We start from the raw sequence: 18,734 nt of genomic DNA, 5'->3' as shown, positions 1-18,734 counted from the left end.
ACCGGCTAATTGCTCAGTGACCCAGAAGCACAAAGCACAAGCAGTGCTAGAGGAATTYGTTGTGCTGCTGTGCCCTGCCTTCATGAGGATTGCCTCCTCCAGAGCCAGCCTGGCCCCTGGATAAGGAGGYACACACAAATGAGCTTGTATCTCATAAACACTGACCTGCAGCTTCGTGGGTTCCTCTGAAATTTGCAAATGCTTTTTGATTTCTTGTCAGTCCCTTTGCTGTTATTTGGGCTAGTTGCAAGTAGCTGCCCTCTGTAACTTAGGGGAAGCACTGAGGAGCATGGGGTGCATCCAGGTACTTGTTCAACTCTGTTCCCGACTGTTCACATCTTTCWGTGTTACTTTCATAGTCCATATAAGGATCTAAGCATTAGTGTTGACTCTGGTAGGGGGAGAAAACCCAGTGCTCGAGGCCCTCAAGAAGAGTAGGCTAGAGACACGTGTAGAGGCAGGTGTCTCTGTGCCTGCCCTGGAGCAGGAAGGGCTGGAGCTGGCTGCTGTGGGGTCAGGGTGTGCAGGTCCCAGCAAGAGGCCGTGCTGCTGCTGTGGAGCTTTCCAGGGTGTGAGCAGCACTGCTGGTGGCCTGCGGCTGTTTTGCTACACAGACCTGTGACTCATAGCTATAAATCAACAACCACCAAAAGGAATACTGGCAAAAAGGCTCCCATGCCCCTTCTGCCTTCTCCTTTCCCACCACAACTTCGTGCCCTGCCACTGTGCTAGGAAAGCCATTAGCAGGAAGACCTTTGCAGCCCCATGGGGTCCCTTCTCTCTCCACTGTCCCACATCAGGTTTCTCCCATTCTAGCATAGCCTGAGATAAAATGAAGGGCCTGTTTAATTCTGGAAAGCTGTTGTCTGGGAAATGAGATGTTCCATGTGCCAGCAAGCTCTTGGGCAAAACTGAAGCCTTTGGATATTTATCCAGTCACCCTGAGCATAGCTGCTGTGCACAAATCCRTGTGTCCAGGAATGCAACACCACAGTTACGAAGGGTTCTGGATCCTGAACAGAGGTATGACAACCTTGGATTCTCAGCCTGTTTGGAGAGTTAAGCCAAAAAAGCAGCAGTAGATCTGAAGGGCTTGAATATCCTCGTTAAATCTATCTTCTTTGTTTTTGGTGAAATAACTTTTGGGTTGCATCTATGTATGTGAAGGGAGAAGACATCTCTGTGTCAGAGGCATTGTTGAAATCCAAGGTCAAGAGCTGGAGTTCTTCCTTTTACTGTTGCTGGTCATGTCTTCAACCTTTTTTGGTTATGTAATGTCCCAAACTGTGTTTGGCAGTTGTTGGAGAGACAACATCAGCGTATTTACAAGTTATTTTAAGCTGGAGTCAATTCCCAGTGGTGAGGGTGAAATGTGTTTAGTATGTTAAATGGAAACACTGGCAACTGAAGCAAGAAAAGGTCCTATTTTACAAAAAATCCATAGTACTTATGAATAATTTCTAAAGTGCAAGTCTCATTCTGTGAGGTGCTGTGTGCTGTCAAGGGGTTACTGACAAAGCCTAGAGGACTGGCTTTGACTTTCTGGTTTCATCTTTGAAGGTCTCTGTAGTAAAAAGGGTTGCCTATTCTTGAAAGTGGTGTGAAACTGCTCCATTTCGCAATATTCATGGTTTGTAGAAAAATGTTAGGGGGATTTGATTTTGTGATCAATAACAGTCAGACTTCCTAGGCATAAATCTGGTGTGTTTGCTTGGATTTGCTGTCCTCAGTAACTGAAACCTTAATCTGGCCAGGCAAATTTTCTAGTTGTGCCTTATTTACGCCTTCTCTTGTATTTTTCCACATTGGTACTGTTATGTACTACAAGAATTGTTTTATCTTCAGGCTTTGCATYCTCTTCCTTTGTGCACAGATTGTGTCTGTTCTTTGGTGTCTGCCATCCTAGAGCTCCCCAAGCCCCAGCAGTCTGGACTTTGCTCATCTGCCTGAAGTTGCCCATCACTGCTTGTCCTGGGAAATGCCKAATGCATGAGTAGGAGCCTTGCCTTATGTTTTCAAAGGACTTTCACTTTGGTTAGGTCTGTGATTGTCTGGATGTGCCTTTTCAGCTTGTACAACTCCTCTTCGAGCCAGAGCCTCAGCTTTCTTCAGTTCCTTGGCAGAATGCACAGCACAATGTTATGGCAAGTGAGGCCCTGCTCAGCCTCACAGGACACTTGGCTCACCTGTTCTCCCTGTTTCTTTATCGGTCCTCTAAGCAGATGACTTAAATCCCATCCAGGAAATTGAGGAATCCTGAGAAATCACCAGTTCTTTGGCTGATTAGCAGCCCCAGTACAAAGGCAGAGGGACCCCTGGGGGAAMAATCTGTTCTCAAAATGTGCCTTTGGCAGAGGCAGCAATGGAGGCTTTTTGGGAGGCTCTCATTCTTCCAGCAATGGCTGCGTGTGAGTGCAGGTCTACCAGCCTGCAGCCTGCCCTGCAGAGACAATTCAGTGCTCAGCCCCCATGCCAGAATTGATTGGAGTGGCCTGATGAAGGAGGTAATGTGGGTGCTTATCCTCCAGGTCATCTGAGGGTGAGCTGATTTTGTGCCAGAGAGCTCCAAGCTGCTCTCAGGAGCACAGCTATTCCTGAGCACTGGCTCTGCACAGGGGAATGAGGAGGAAAGCTTGTTAGCATAGCCCCTGAGCCACAGGGTGAGTTTGAAGGGCAAGGTGATGGCTTGTCATGGGGACAAGGTGCAAAGCAGTGCCTGGGGCCTGGGAGATCCAGCCATGGTCCTGCCCTCTGCATCTCCTTGGATGAGATACAGCTTCTCTCCACGTTGAGTAGGATGAGGACACAATCTCTGTCCATAGACACCATGAATCTACTCTCCTACAGCCTCTACTCTGCTTCCCTCCTGCTGAGTGCTTTTGGGACACATCCAATACAGTCATACCTTAGGAGAGGGGCTGCAATTAGGGTGCAGTGATGGACAGGGTGCAGTGATGGACAGCCCTGTCCCACCAGGGCCCAGATCCTGGAAGGCTCTCCTGCCTCCTGCCTGACATTTGGATGTCACAGACCATCGAGCCTGAGATTTCAAGCTGAGCCAGCCAGGTCACTGAAAAACAGAAGAAAACAAGGAAGTGGAGCAGGGCAGAGGGAAGATATGGCAGTGGTATGAGTGAAKGGATGAAAAGATGGATCATGGTAAAAGTACGGAGGAGCAGGCACCGCATGGGTGACCTGGCCAGAAAAACACACAAAATCCTGGAGTGCTCTGAGCCAACAGAGCAGTTCCTCGTTGGCTCTGTACCTCCAAAACAGGAGTAGGTTTGGCCTCTGTTTGTCATGGCTTCCACTGGTCATGCAGTTAGAGAGCAGAAATGTAATTAATTCTCCTCAGCTCATGGTTGTGCAGTGTTTTGAGCACCTGAGGACACACTCAGCGGGGATGGAACAGGACACTGGTTTTCATTTGCAAGACCCATTCCCATTGTGTTTTTGCCTTCCTCATAGAACCAGCAATGCTCCGGAGCTTGGAGAAGGTGGTCTTTTACTCCTCTTCAAGCTCTACAAGGAGTARTGGATAYAAATTGAGTGGGGAAATTTGGATCAGATATTAYGAWTTTTTTTTACTATRATGTTKGTTAGACCCCAGGACAGGTTGCCCRGGAAAATTGGAGRTGCCACAACCCTGTCAGTGTTCAAAGCCAGGCTGCATAAGGCCTTGAGCAAYCTGGTTTGGTGGGAYGTGGGWGTTGGGGCTGGATGATTTTTAAGGTCCCTTCCAACCYCTTAAGATTCTATGATTCTGTGATACCTTGTCCCTTGGCATCGACTGGGCACCCTGGGACAGGGTCCCTCCTTGCAGAGCTTGGTGGTCTTTGCTGCAGTGTCAAAGGCAGAAAATTTGTCATGACATGGAATAGGAAGAAATGCAGCTGCGAGGGCCAGAGCAACAGCTTGATATTTGGCACATTCCTGCAACTCCTTCTGAGCCTCTGCCAGAGCCTGACACAGCCTTCCCCAAACAGCCGGCCTGGGCTGGACTGGGATGAGGCTGCCTGTGGAGGCAGAGGGGGCAGCTCCCTGCCTGCGAGATCGTGTCTGTGCCATTGTAAAACACATCCCTAATACACAGTTATAAAAAGCCCTTCACTTGCAGACTTCACCTGTGGGTTTTGTGGCTCTGGGTACTTCCATCTGAAGACCTTCACACCCCTGCATGCCCTGATCGAAACCACCATGCTGCTGCCAGCCCTTCCCAAGCCTCTCCCCAACTCACAYTTGTGCCACCTCCAAAAGAAAAGAAAGGGAGACACCTGCACCTGCAGGCAGGGCAAACAAACGTCCCTCGTGCAAATTAATTTGATGGGCTCAATGGAGAATTGTTTAAATGAGGGAAGGGAAGAGATTGCCGATGAATAAAATGTCTCGCTGCTCACAGTGATGGAACTGACGCGGGAGGATTATTTTTATCCCGTGGAGAAAAGGAAGAGCCCTGTGAAGCAGAGGGGAAGAGGGTCTGACTTACAGTCCCACTGGCTGTGTGAGATGCAGTGATGGCCACAATCAAAGCAGCTCCGAGGTTCTCCTGGAGGGAAACTGTTACGCTCCAATTCACTGACTGATTTTGTGAGATGGGATGCCAGGCACCAACTGTGTGAGGCCGTTTTAGGGCAAACATCCCCTGGTCTCCTCTGCTCCCATATCTCACCAGGGAGCTGCCAGTGATCCCACTGCTCTCAGTCTAGGGTGTGCCTGAGCTCCTCACCYCTCACGGGGCCTGGTCAGTGCATATTCTGCCAGGGAAATGTTGCATTTCCCACCTGTTGGGCTGAAATCCTCCAGACCCCCTTCCATGATCTGTGCCCTTGCTGCACCGTGTCCTGTAGGTGCAGCCCTGYCATTGCCCTCCTGAGCACAAAAGGATCCTTTCACGTTCTTGCCCATGGTGCTCCCATTCCTCTGCAGTGGCAGAGCTGACTGTTTCACTGCTTCACRAGAGTGCCAGGTCCCATCCAGGTGATTATCCCTCTAACTCCACTCCTGATGGCAGCACACTCTCTCCCCACMATCCTGTATTTGTGCTAGGAATTGTCTCAGCTCACTCACAATATCTCGCATTTGTCTTCTTTTTTAATTCACATGCAGTTTTCTAGGTCACTTCTCTGGTCCAGCAAAGTAATTTCAAATTCCAGCCCTGCCTTCCTGGACACCTGCAGCCTTCCCGTCTGTCCCAATGTCCAAGCACYAACAGAAACTCTGACCAGATTCCCTCCAGATCACAGAGCTGTGAGAGTTACACACAACTCAGTGCTGACAGCTCTGGGTACAACTATTCAGCTGGGTCTTACCAGTTTCTACTCATTTTATGTAGATCTGCTGCCTCACTTCAGAATCAGAATACCAAARGAGACAACAGCAAAATCTTCCTGAGGTCATGGTTAAAGACCTTTCCTGTCCWCAAGGTGTATTGTACTGTTGCAAAAAGAAATCAGATTGCTGCATCATGACTTCTTTGGCACAAATTCACATTAGCTGTGATGCATTTCAGGCACTAACAGGTTGTTGACTTGTTCCATTCATCTTCTGAAAAATTAGATTAAATTGAACGGTCTTCTTTTCTAGATAGTTGCTGAATTTACCTTTTTTCAGGTTCCTGATCCCTGTCATTCTCTGAAATTCCCCCAGGAAATGTCTGAGATTAAGGCTGTTAAATTGAGCAGGTGTAGTAACTGCTGCCCTTCCCAGGGGCTGGGACTCTTGTGGTCAGCATGGTCTCAAACACAGTAATCAAGTCAAAGTGTGTGAACACAGATAGCACCTTTTCTCAGACAAATAAGTGGGAAGAAAAGAGAAGTGCATATGCCCTAAAGCTGGTATTTTATTCTCTGGATAAGTATTATTTGAGTTAATAAAAGTCATTGASTTTCCCTGCAAGGCTGTGCTGTCTGGGTACACACTAACCCTTCTCAGCTAGACCAGAAATGTCCCCATTTGGTTGCTGGTGTTGGCTGTGATATCCTGAGGATTTGGGATTGCAGGAAAGCAGAAAGGATCCTTCCCAGGAGCACAGAGGAAGCATGAATATCAGCACTGTTCAGTCACTGCTTTCTCATTTTTTTGCCTTATCTGACTTTTTGATGATTATATACGCTTGCTGTCAGAAGTCAGATCCCAAAACAGTCAGACATCAGAATGATCAGAAACTTTGCAAATGCAGCTGTGGGACTGGAGGAYGCTCATCCCTGCCCACAATTAGGCCTCCTGCTTTGATCTGCACTGAAGGAACCTGCTAAGCAGGGAAATAAACTCAAAGTCTCTCATTTTATCCGGCCTGGCCAACCAAACGACATCCAGTGGGAGTGCAGGAAATGAATAATTTTGTGTATTTCACGTCAGTGAAAAAAGRAAAAAAAGAAAAAAGCATGCCAGGCTTTGCCTCTTGGTCTGAGTTTGTAATAGAGCTGAGCAAAAGGCYGATGGATTTGGTTTCAATTGGGACTCCTTGTTCAAGAAGGGAAGCTGTGCTTTAAAAGCTGTGCAGTAAAAACACTGCAATCCACATGGCTCTTGTGACCTGAGGCTGAAAAAGTTAGGCTGCACAAGTGAAAGGGAAATCCACCCTGATAAAACTCTGCTTGCYTGCTGCCAGGAGGCCAAAGGCAGGGCTGTGGAGGTGCTGTCTCATTCAGCTCAGCCTCACAGGGTTTTCCAGCCTAAAGCACCAGCAAAAGAGAAGGATGTGGGTGTTGCTTCTGCAGCAGGGAGAGCTTGGCGTTGCTTGAGCCTGAAGAGCAGTGCCCAAGGATGGAAATCTTGACTGGCTGTAGGGTATAAAGACTTGCAGAAGGATCTGCCTGCCCTTCTGCAGTGACAAGTTGCTTACCCCTTGCTGTGTGAGGAAATTTCATTCTTTAGGGTGCTTTTGCCCTGTTCATAGTCAGGGATGTGCTGCCAGCCATGATTTTTCAGAGGCTTCTGTGGTAGGCAAAGTGTTCTGCGTCCAGTTATAYCTTCATTTCAAGTCAAGGTTAGTCTGAGCTGAGACTTAAAAAAGTACAAGAGAATGTGGCACCACCATTGCCTGCCTGCAAAGGAAGAAACAGATTAGCTTGGCAGAGAGCTCCAGCCCGTGGTTCCCTTATCTCTGAAATTCTCAGTTGTGGTGACAGGCCGAGCAGGGTTCCCAAGACAAGGCAATTGGAATCTCCTGTCCATCTCTGTCCCTCACCCAGCTCAAAGTCACTGGCAGGGGTTCAGTGGAGAGGCACAGCCTTTGTGCCTGTGCTTTTGGCTTTCTGCAGGCTTTGGTGGARCCCCTGAGTGCACCCTGTCCCTGCCTCTCCCTGTGTGTGAGTGACCCCAGGTTGTTAAAAGGCTGGTGTGGATTGGGCTGGGAGGTGCTGCAGAAATGCCATGCATTACGTGATGTGATATGGTTGAAGGACTTGGAGGAAACTAAAACATTACAACTGATCTATTTCCCCTGCTTCAGGAAGAACCGCGTGCCTATCAACATGAAATCTCTTAAAAACCACCACGCTTCCTTATACACTCAGTACTCCGTGGGCTTTCAGCCTTACTTGGCAATTGCTSTTTGACTCAGACCTGTGGTAAACCTCTTTCAAGATACTACTTATGCCTGAAAGAATGGTTCAACAGGGACTTCCTCTGGAAAATAAACACCCTGCTTGAAAGAAGAAGCACTACAAAACATGTGCATGGATTCAGATAAAGGGAGCTGGGACGAGCAGAATTTTAGATGTAACAAGGAAGGGGTCTCTGCACACATCCAGGGTTGATGCTCCAGTGGAGGTGATTGATTGATTGAATGATTTATTGATTGATTGACAAAAATTCGAAAATAAGTCTTGGAAGAGTAAGATGGTTGACCTAAAGCCTGAGAAACATAACTYCAAGGAGGTTTTCAGGATCTTGCAAGTAAATTAAGCATTAGAATTTAAAATTTGTAATTTATGATTTATATATAATACAATTATGTGTAATATATTGATATGTAATACAYATATATATATACATTTGTATATAACACAGTATAATACAATTATATTCTATGTTGTATGCACATATAATATAATATAATATAATATATAATATATAGTATGTAGTATGTACTACAATTCTATATAATATATTTTAATGAAATATATTTTGATGAAATGTAGCTTGATCTCATCCTAAAAGCACCTGCATGGGGAGGGATTTGCAGCAGTGCAAAGCTCTTTAAAATTAGCAGAAAGACATATAATGGGATTTGGCAGCTGACCAAATTAAAAAAGGGCTTGAGCACACATATTTAGCACAGCACTAGCTTGTCTGCATCCCTCAAGCTCCTTCGGGTCAAAACACCTTGTCTTTTAGTGAAAGCTCTGTTTTARCTCGAGGAAGAGTCCTTGGTGTGTTCAGGTTACTGACTGAAGCTGTATGAATCATTATGGTTATTTCTGGGTTTAAAAAGATATTAAATATATTTCCACTTTCTGATCTTATTGAAATGATAGGGGAATTGACAGGCAGCATTAAAGCGAGAGATTTACAGCTTTTACAAAGAGGTAATGACAGCTTAGAATAGGCCATGTGGCTGCATGTGAAGAGGTTTACAGACCCCTGAACTCCTCAGTTGTGTTGATTATGGTTTRGTTTTTAACCTGTGTGTTAAACGATCAAACTGCAAGCACTCAGCAACAACAAGGTGCTACAGTAACAGTGGGAAATTATCGACTCCAAACCCATTTTATCCCTTTCCTGCCACTGATGCAAGCATAGTGGGAAAACATATACTTGTCCTGCACCTCTAGGATTATGAGATCCCCTCTTACATCAGCATTTCCAGTTGTGGGTAAGCATAGGGAAACAATTCCACTTTCTCATCCCATGGTGCCAGTTCTCACAGAGTCTTAGTCCGGCTTCCTCCTTGGTCCTGTCACTGTCTACCTCAGGCTTTTGCTCCCCATGGGTTTTCTCCAGTGCTTCCTGGTTGTCATTTTTCACTGAGGGACCTTCTTCCTCTCTTCACCCCTTTGCTACCAACATTCAAACTGATCTGTGTAGCTTCCTTGGTGTCTAGATGCGCTGGGAAGAGGGTGGTGGGGAACTGGTCCCCTCTATGCCAGCGTTCCCCAGGGGCTGGGAATTGCCCAGCTGAGAGCTGTATTGCTCTGCATGGGTCCTGACATTATGAGCAATATTAGGTTTAAGAGGACATTTGCTTAGAAATGCTGTTTGCARTAAGAGTGTAACAGCAGAGTAGGATAGAGCTGCCTGGTGATGGAGAATATCTTGGATTGCAGAGCTGCAGGCACGGTCAGGCTGAAGGCTGAAGGTGATATCTCTAGTCCAACCTCCAGTTCAGAGCTGGAATAGCCCTGAGATCAGACAAGGGTGCTCAGGCCTTGGGCTTCTCTTGAAAAACTCCAAGGCTGGAAATCTCACAGCCACTCTGGTGTGTTGTTCCGATGACTAACTGTCACAATGGAGAAAAACTCTTATGTCACATTGAATCCTTCCCTGTTTCAGTTTATGACTGTTGTGACTCATTCTCCTGCTGTGCACTCCTACAGAGAGTCCATTTGTGTCTCTTAACATCCTCCTCTTGGGTGCAGGCAGGTGCCTGTTAGGTCACCCAGAACTGTGTCTTCTATAGGCTGAACAAGCCCTGCACTCTCTGTGCAGCACAAATCCTGCAGCCATCAACAGCCATCAACAGTYTTGGTATTCTCTGCTGGACTCAGTCTGGTTTATCAACACCTCAGCTCACTCCTTAAACTACCTTCTGCCTGTCTTTCTGTAGGTGAAACCATTAGCTGGAAATAAAGACCTTTTATAGCCTGTTCTTCGTCTCCAGAGCAGAGAACAGATGCACTGATCCAGCACAGCCATCATCTCCTTATTTCTTTCCTTCCTAGAAAGCTCCTTTACTTTTTTCCAGTGACTAAGAGCATGGCACATAGGACCAGGGACAGAAGGTGAGAAGGGTTCATCCTCTTTGCTTTCTCTCACCTCTTAAAATTTCTTTCATTAGCACTCACCTAGTGTTTCTTAATTAACACCTTCTGGCTTGGAACTGCCTGCCTGTGTTGCAGCCTTCTGAAAAAAAAAATCTGCTGAAGCTCTTATCTATTGTGTGACAGGAAATATCAAGTACTTGGGCTGCTTACTAGACTGACAGCTGCTCTTATGCCATAAGCTAATTACACAGGGGCTGAGTGTGGTTCTTACCCTCAGCCTCTGTAGCAATTGTTGGCTTTACCTGTCCCTCCTGAGGGAACCCTCTGTGGTTCTGTACTTGGCTTTTGCCAAGCCAAACGGCAAGGTGCATGTCTGAGCTAAGCCAGGAGAGTGCAGAGGTTATGCCAGAAGCAGGAAGAGAATGAGCTGAAAAATCACCCCAAAAGAGCTGTTATCAGTGAAACAACTGGGATGAAATCTYAGAGCAGTCTGCAGATGTGTTTGGGAGGGTGGGTTGGTGTCTCACTAGCATTTCAAAGTTCTTTTTCATTCCTCAGCTGATCTCACAGAGTCCACTTTCAAAGTCTTGAGAGGACCTGGTGGCATGGATGTCACAAGGACTTTGAAAGGCTTTGTACCAGATCTCCCCATGGGGATGTGGACTGAAATCAAGTGATTTCAGTGAAGACCTTCCTAAAATACCAAAAACATCTGCCAGGTCTGGTCCCCAATGTGCTTGACTCTGCTTAGGTGCAGAACCTGAATTAAGTTTCTGTGGTCCAACGACTCAGAATTATGCTAATGAGCCCAACTTAGTCAGTGATCCTGTGCCTCCAACAGGATGTGATTTCATCGTGGAGTGAGGTGGGAATTTGTCTCATGTAATGCACACCACAATAGCATCCAAGCCCCAGATTGTCATTTTGAAAACAATGCCTTTTTTTTACTGTTAAATAATGGATTGCTGGAATAAATCAGCTCTGTTACAGGTTTCCTGCTGCTCTTGCTGGATTGCTGACTCATTTATGGGTGGTTGCTGGGGAAGTTAAATTACAACCAACCATTCATGATGATCCAGACCTCTCAAGAATTCTATAAACTAGGGAGAAGCTGGCATTCTTTCCCTGGTTACCTTCTTCTCACCTTCAGGACAATGGCAGCTCTCACCTGAGRCTGTTATCCATCTTTATGGCAAATAGGGTGTTAATGCAAGTATAATTACTGTAATTTGGATTTAATTTTCTGAGCACGAGTGCCTCCTTTCTGTCTTTCTTTTGTTTCCTCCTTGGTTGCCAGCTGTGAAAACATCTTTTCAGGATTATTCTTGATGCCAGGCATGCAGCAGAGTAATTGGCCCATCCCCTTGCTGGGCCATGTCTCACTCAGCTCTCAAATGACAGTTACTATTCCAACTATTCCCTCACAAAAAGGGGAAGAGCTGGATCAGCAAAGGGCCTGGAGAAACCACTGTGCCTTGGCATTTGTGGTGTCTGCATTTCCCAGCACTTCACATGCRGGATCCACAGGGCAAACAGTTTAATGGGAGAAGCAGTGGGATATAGGGGATGAGGCCCCGTTATTTCCACAAAGCAATTGCTTCCACCACTCCTGTAGGCAAGTTTAGGCTTCTTTGTTGTGCCAGTGGAGAGAAGCAACGCTGGTTGTCACCTTGAGGACTCTCAAAGCATCACCAGGTTCTTGCTCAGTCCTTATTAGTTGTGCCCAGGCCTGATGACACATCTGAGTTTCAGGGATTTCCTCACACCGGGCGATGCCAGGAAAATCAGTGCCTGGGATCAGATCAGAATGGAAATAGGAGAACCTGGGAAGAAGTGACTCCTCCTGAGATGATGATCTGACTATGCCATTGGAATCTGTAGCCAGAAGTGGTATCCACCTGTGACAAAATCTCTGCCATCTCCGTCATGGAGATACCTTGTCCAAGGGCCCCCAGAAGAATGGTGACTTTTTGCCTGGCAGCATTCCCCCAGCCAAGTCCCTCTGCCCAGCTCCAAGCAGCACAAAGAGCAAGGCAAGGATCAAACCATGTTTGTTGGTGTTTTGAGGCTTTCAGTGAAACTACGGTGACCCACTTTGTATCATTGTTCAGCTGTTAACCCAGCATTGCTAAGCCAAACACTAAACCATGTCCCTGAGTGCCACTTCTATATATCTTTTAAATATCTCCAGTGCTGTGACACCACAACTTGCCTGGACAGGTTTTTCAATGCTTGACTCCCGTTTTGGTGAAGGATTTTTCTGTATTAGACCTATCCACTTAGTGTTAAGGATGTACACCAATGTCAGTTAACCTCTGCCAACAGGACCTCTTTGGTCCTTACATCTGTAATTATTTGTCAGATAATTTATTCTGCCTTTTGGCCACTGTTTTGCTGAAACTGCCAGCTGCTGGTTAACATTGTTCCATCTTTGGTACTYGTGGGACTTGCTCAGCAGTGGAGAGATTACTTTGGGAAGTGCATGCTTTAAGAACCTTGATGTCTTCTACATAATTTTCCTTCCAGCGTGCCTCTATTTTGCACTACTGCAASGAATATCCATTAGTTTCAGCAGCCAGCTGAGCAGATGGGTTTAACTGGTCTATGGCTCTGAAGTAATTACATTTTGGTACAACAGAGACACAGCAGCAAACATGTGAAATTAATTCAGGTGCAGCATCCCAGTCAGTGTCTCAAGGCAAAGAACGCTTTAGGGAGGCCACCCCTGGSCACACTGAGGCTGTGCTCTCCAGTACTGTGGACAATCACTAGGAATATCTCCCTCTGGTTTCTACAGATGATGTTGRATTGGCTTTTCCCATGGCCAGCTCTTTCTTCGAAAATGTATTAGTATCAGAGAAATTGATTACTGCTCCCATCTCKCTCTCCAGCTCCTGTTATAATTAAAACAGCAATATATGCATGAAGCAATTAGATTTTAATAATGCTTTTCTAAACAGGATGTCAGGGAGCTTAGCACAAAGACTTGGACTGGAGCCAGATCTGTGTCTTAAGACTGGATTGTTGTTAAAATTGGCTGCCTCCTGCTTGAACAGCTTACATGAACACAAAATTTACAATTGCTTCTTAGTCAGAGTGCACCTTGTCTTTGCCTCCAGCCAGGACCCTTGACAGCCCCTGTCCCTGGGTGGCAGGGTCAGAGCAAGGCATAGGTGGGGACCCATCACCAATGCACATGGTAATCTGGCTCTGCCGGTGGGACAGGAGCATCCCCAGCTCCTGCCCTGTTGCCATTGCCATCACAGCATGCCAGCAACCCGTATTCAGGTCCTGCAGAGCAGCTCTTGGTCAGGTCAGTGCATGTCACTGCTGGCAGTGTCTCCCAGAAGGAAATGAGTGATTCCATGGGTGCCTGTGCCCTGGTGCAGCACTCTGTGAGCTGCTGCCAGCAYGTTGCTGAATCCTCCTGCACTGTTTCATCCTGTCTGCATCTGGCCAGTATGAATCCAATTCTCTGCACAGCTCTTGCTCAGACCCTGATGGACAATCCAGTGCAGCTGGGTCACTGGCATGGATGGGGAGTAGTGTGACACAACCTCAACATCCCTGCAGGATACATGGGCTCAGAGTGCAAGTGTCTCCACAGGCAGCAACAAACACCCTGCAGGGACCAACACTGTGCCAAACCCATTCCAGGAGAGGACTGACACCAGCAATCCTCAGGAGCAAAGTGGTGYTGCGGTGGGATCCAGCTGGGCCTTGTCTGTCTGTCTGTGGGGCAGGAGGGATTTATCAGCTGCTGTAACCGTGTGAAATCCCTGGGAAGTGCAACAGCTCTAGCTGCAGGATTTTCCATGCTTGTCCTGCGTCCAGCTTCTCGCTGACCTCTTTTAAGCCCTGATTTGCATGCTGCAGCGTAACTCAGTCGTGGCTGATGCGATTTAGTGTGACGTCCCAYGCCGTCCAGGCTAGCAGGGTATCTGGTTCCCAGGCCTGGGASTGTTTGTGTGGCATTTATCATTTGCCTGGCTGTTTCCTGTGCAGCAGGTGGAGAGAAGCGGTGCAAGTCATTTAATCTCAGGCAAATGGGGAGACTCAGAAGTAAACAGGATGCACTTCGGTGAGGATGGAGGCAAATAGAAGAAGAGAGAAAGGATGTTGGAATAACTGACTGAGGAGGTGAACAGAAAAAGATCTCACTTGCCTGAGCAAAGGTGTACTGGAGAGCACAGCAAAAGAGGAGTGAGAGGAAACATGAGCTGATCCTGCTGCACTGCTTTGCAGTGCAAAGGCCTCTGCTCCAGTTTCAGGGGCTGAGGGGCATTGAGGAGCAGGAGAGCAGAAAGGACAGCTGAGAGGCTRGAAACAGGGAGATGAGAGAAATGAGTACTTCCAAAGAGATCCTGGGCTGGCAGGGTAAGGAAGGCAGTGCTCTAAGGTAAAAAGACAGCAGGAGAARGTTTCAGTGTGTGTAAGAGGGACATGCTGGCAGACATCACCAGGACATGGGTTGGCAGCACCATTCCTGGGAGGTTTCAAAAGAAATGGCCATGCAGGTGCTGGGAGCAGAGTGGGATAATCCACTGCTTGTTGCGCTGGGCACCCCAAGGACTGGACAAGCATCTGTCTCAAGCAGTTTAAGTGTAGCTGCCCCCACCATGGACAAGGGTGCTCTATCCACTAACCCCTCCTAGCTCTGCCCCAGGTGGAGATTCTGTGATTTAAATGAAAAATACACAGGAGAATATGCTATCAAGAGGACACAATTGTTCACATGGTTGAAATATCTAGTGCTATTTCTGCAGCCTCCCTGAGTTCAGTCATGGAGAGCAGGTAATAGAAAGAGAACAATGTGACTTGACATTAAATTGCAGAGTGAGTTCTTTCGTAAGCAGAAGAGTATTGGTYGTAATACATCTTTCATGCCATTGGCATTTAGTGTTATTAAAAATGAGCATCTGTGAGCGAGGACATTTATTTTACTTCTAATAATAGCAAAATCCGGTTTCCAGTGAACTTGTATTTATCCAAAATGAAGTATATTCACATCCTCCTATGTTGGAGAAACAAGAATGTATTTCCTATGCAAAGACTTCTATGAAATATATTTTAAAACATTAAAGAAGGTGCTGTGCTAAAAGAAAAACAGCAACTGGACTTTCTTAAGGCAGTTAAAAGGTGGATGTTTGTATGTTAGCGATGGTAGCCATAGAAAAAGATGTTGAAAAAACAGCAATGTTTTAAAATATGTGGTTCATACAACTGCTAATGTTCTCTCATGAGATGCTGTGCTCTGTGATATAACAGCAGTACCCAAGAGTTGCAGGAGCTGCACATTCACATCCATGTTTGATTGCTTTTATTAAACTCTAATCCRTAACAGCTTACTAAGCTGGCATGCCAAAATGCTAAAGTAAAGCTGAAGTACTAAAAAAATAGGAAGAKATGCTGAGTGATAAAAAAACACTGCTGGGTGGCTGACAGTGCTGCCTGCCGGGAATCGAGGTCTGCAGCTTAAGAATGTTGGGGTCACTGCAGGGCATATCCTTGATTTTATCCCTCTGGATGTATGTGCCTGTGGGTGCTGTGTGTGCCCAAACCTTTCACTTCAGGAGTGTCAGCCCAAGAGCTGCTGCARATGTGGCCCCTTGTGATAGGTGCAAGAATTAGGGAAGCCTGGGCAGCTTTTGGATTGTGTAGGTTACCCTGAGGTTTGGTGTCTGGGTGTCACTGGAATTGCAGCAATGCTTGATGTCAGAACACAAGGTATCACTTGTCTAGTGGGTTTTATGGACAATCTCGATCAAAATCCTCTTCTCGTTTCCCTCCTCCCCATTGCCAGGATCTGAGACATCCCTCAGCTAAAACACTGGACACTAATACCCTGCCAGCCTTTGCACCCCATGCCATTGTAACACATGGCTTGTAGACAGGATTTGGGTTTAGGGGCTTCCAAACAAGCTGAAAGGTTATTAAAGTGATTGATCACATCCATAGGAGCCCAATGGCACTGCAGGAMATCTGAATCCAGGAGGGCAGGATCCAGGGTTTCAGTGGATGATGCACTACCCATCCCCACAGGGAGATGAAGGAAAGGATAACCCATCCCTCTGTCCTTGTCCCAGTGATGGTTTGCACCACCAGGACCTGCTGGGCTTGAGGAAAAAGCTTGTAGGGKTTTTATTCCACTATGACTCTTTTAGGAGGTCTCAGTGTGCCAGGACAGGGTAATTACCTCGCACAAGGAGTGCTCAATGGTTTTTCTCAGTCTCTAGTACCAAGTCTAAGTGTTAAGTGATATGACTGAAAACCTTTTCCATGTACCTTGTGAGGAGTTTGTCTTCTCACCAGGCTGTTCTATTCAAATAGAGGCAATAGATGTTGGCTCGTCTCAGTGGCTGAGGGCGATGACACCCAAAAGAAAGCTGTTCTTCTCACACACCCAAGGCTAACAGAGTGTAGCCAAATAATCCCCAAGGCTGGCAAAACACAGTGTGACCTCTTGGGACCCTGTTGCTGATGCTTCCTAATCACAGMATCAGTGCAGGGCAGAGTTAAGGGTTTTGGCTCATTTCAGACCATAACTTCTTAGGGTGRCTTTAAAATTTATCCTTCTCTATAAAGCTATATATTTGGTGATTCATGAACCGAGGGTCATGACTGCATCCCTGTTTTGAACTTGTGTCAGACAACAGAAAAACAGTTTTAAATTATTTTGGTGGGTTTCTGCAGCTGGTACAAGAATAAATTCAGAAGGAGGTAAAAAGTCATTGTAATGTCCAGTTCCAAGGAGCTGTGGGGACTGCCATGAGACAAGTCTGCACTCAGCYTGGCCTTTTTCACTGAAGTTTTCATGCTAAATGTGGTCTTTTTGTGGCTATATTTAGGTGCCTAAATTAGTGGTCTGTAAGAGACATTGCTCGAGGCTCTGGAGTTAGCAAGAGCAGGGAACGTTCTTCAGGGAACAGCTCCTGCTGTGTGCACAACTTCTGCTTGGCCAGAGGACACGGCAGTGGGGGTGAGCAAGGATGTGGAGTCCCAGCCAGCCCCAGGCAGAGCAAACACAGAGCAGCCACAGAGCTGTGACAATGGCTGTGCTCCCTGATGGCCATGGATGTGACCAGGCTGTTAGCTCTGCATCCATTCCATCCGTCATTCCCACCCCTCTCCCGTGGATGTGTGTGAGCCAGCCAGCCCTGTGGCATGCTGTGGGCAGCTACCCACCCTTTAGGGACAGATGGCCCCTGCCCTGCCCTGCCCAATTCCCTCTGGTATATTTCCAGTGACAATCCCATCCGCTTACAGGTCTGATCCAATTTTGTTTGCGCTTCCTGCCTTTGGATGTCCTGACCTTTGCTCCCACGCCTTTCCTGGCAGATGTGTGCTGCTGGTCCCAGCACTGCGACTTTCCCAATTTAAACCGTGACTTCCAACAAGCAAAGGCAGGTCAGCTGGGGCCCTGAGACCCGTGTGCCCTCCTGTGCTTTGGCATGGACCAGTGCAGATGCCAGCACAGGTCTGAGTCAGGATGTGAGCTTGAGCAAGGTGGGGCTCTTGCCCTGGACTGCACAGGCTGTACCTGAAGCTGGAGGTTAAGAGCATCCTCGAGGCCGAAGATCCTGTGTGGCTGCTGTCACCTGAATGACCCAGCCATCCCCTGGGCTTTTCTGCTGGTTTCATTCCCTGTGAAAACATTTACTGCGTCATTTATTTGCAAACAGCAGCAGAATAAGCCTAAATCCTTATCTCCAGTCTGTCAGCTAATCCTTCCACGGGCCAGGGGCAATGCTGTCAGCTCAGGCTGGGAGGGTGCCTCAAGCCTCTCTGTGGTTGGAAAGCATGTCGCTGCTGTATGTAAATGGATTTCTTGAGAGCCCAGAAGTGGTTCTGGCACAGACTCCATCCCCAGCTCAGCACAACTCCCAGCTCCACAACTTCATATGGCATCACTGGGTTGCAATAGGACCATGGTGGGGTAGGCCTGGGAGGCTGAAGCTCATGTCGTATTCCTGTTGATCCTATTAATGTTTGGGTAGTGGTCCAGGGAGATGATGAGGAAAATGCTTCTGTGTTCAAGAAGGAGTTTGGGTTTCCTTGGTCTTCCTGACAGAAATGCTTCAGGGAAGTTTCATCTTTGCTTTCATTTTATGAAWTAACCAGACCAGTGCCTAGTGTGTTCTGATAACAGAGGAGTCCTTACCCTGGAGCTGTCAMCTTAACTTACCCCTGAGCAGAGTARAAAGAACAAGAAAAGATCATCTGCCAAAGAAATACACCTCAGAACACCTGGCAGGCCGTATGTCCCTTCCCACTGAGGATAAGAATAAGCAGTTCGGGGTGTCTTCCTGAAGCTTCTCACCCCCYGCAAAATGACTCTGTGAAAGCTTAAACCCCTTTTTAGGTCACTGGGTTGCTTTATGAAAAGTCTAGATCATGTTCCAGCATGACTGTGTCCATAAATTACATCCTAAATGTAATGACATCAGTGTCGTGAGAACAGCAAGGCAGGGACAGGTCTGTGCCCCTTGGCCAAGGGCAAAGAGTCATCTCTGCTCCCAAGGAAGTTGTGGGGACTTCCCCAACTATGTTCATGTCAGCGTGGTTGACTTCCTTGCTGCTTTAAAACACTAACATGTTTGGCCTTGTTTAATCGAAACTTTAGAGCAGATGTTTTATGGTTATTCCACCAATGGGAAAAACACATGGATGCTGAAAAGTGCCAGCATCATGGCTTTTATGGGAGAGTTTTATCAACTGAGAGGTGTACTGTTCAACTGGGAGGCATCATCCAAGGCTCTGGAATCCAGTTTAAATGAGTCCCATATCCTGCATGCAGAGTTCAGCATG

At 47.0% G+C, this 18,734-nt stretch overlaps 1 protein-coding gene across 1 annotated transcript in view; it reads left to right on the top strand.

Annotated features, from left to right (window-relative positions):
• The window catches only part of DNAI1 (dynein axonemal intermediate chain 1), a 135,547-nt gene that overhangs the window by 112,952 nt on the left and 3,861 nt on the right, over nt 1–18,734 (top strand). The gene's annotated exons all lie outside the window — the stretch shown is intronic.

This window comes from Malurus melanocephalus, unplaced genomic scaffold (genome assembly GCF_030028575.1).
Source record: "Malurus melanocephalus ecotype Western Australia unplaced genomic scaffold, MMel_1.1 scaffold_113, whole genome shotgun sequence".
Taxonomy (NCBI): Eukaryota; Metazoa; Chordata; class Aves; order Passeriformes; family Maluridae; genus Malurus; species Malurus melanocephalus.
This window is presented reverse-complemented; position numbering and strand designations above follow the sequence as displayed.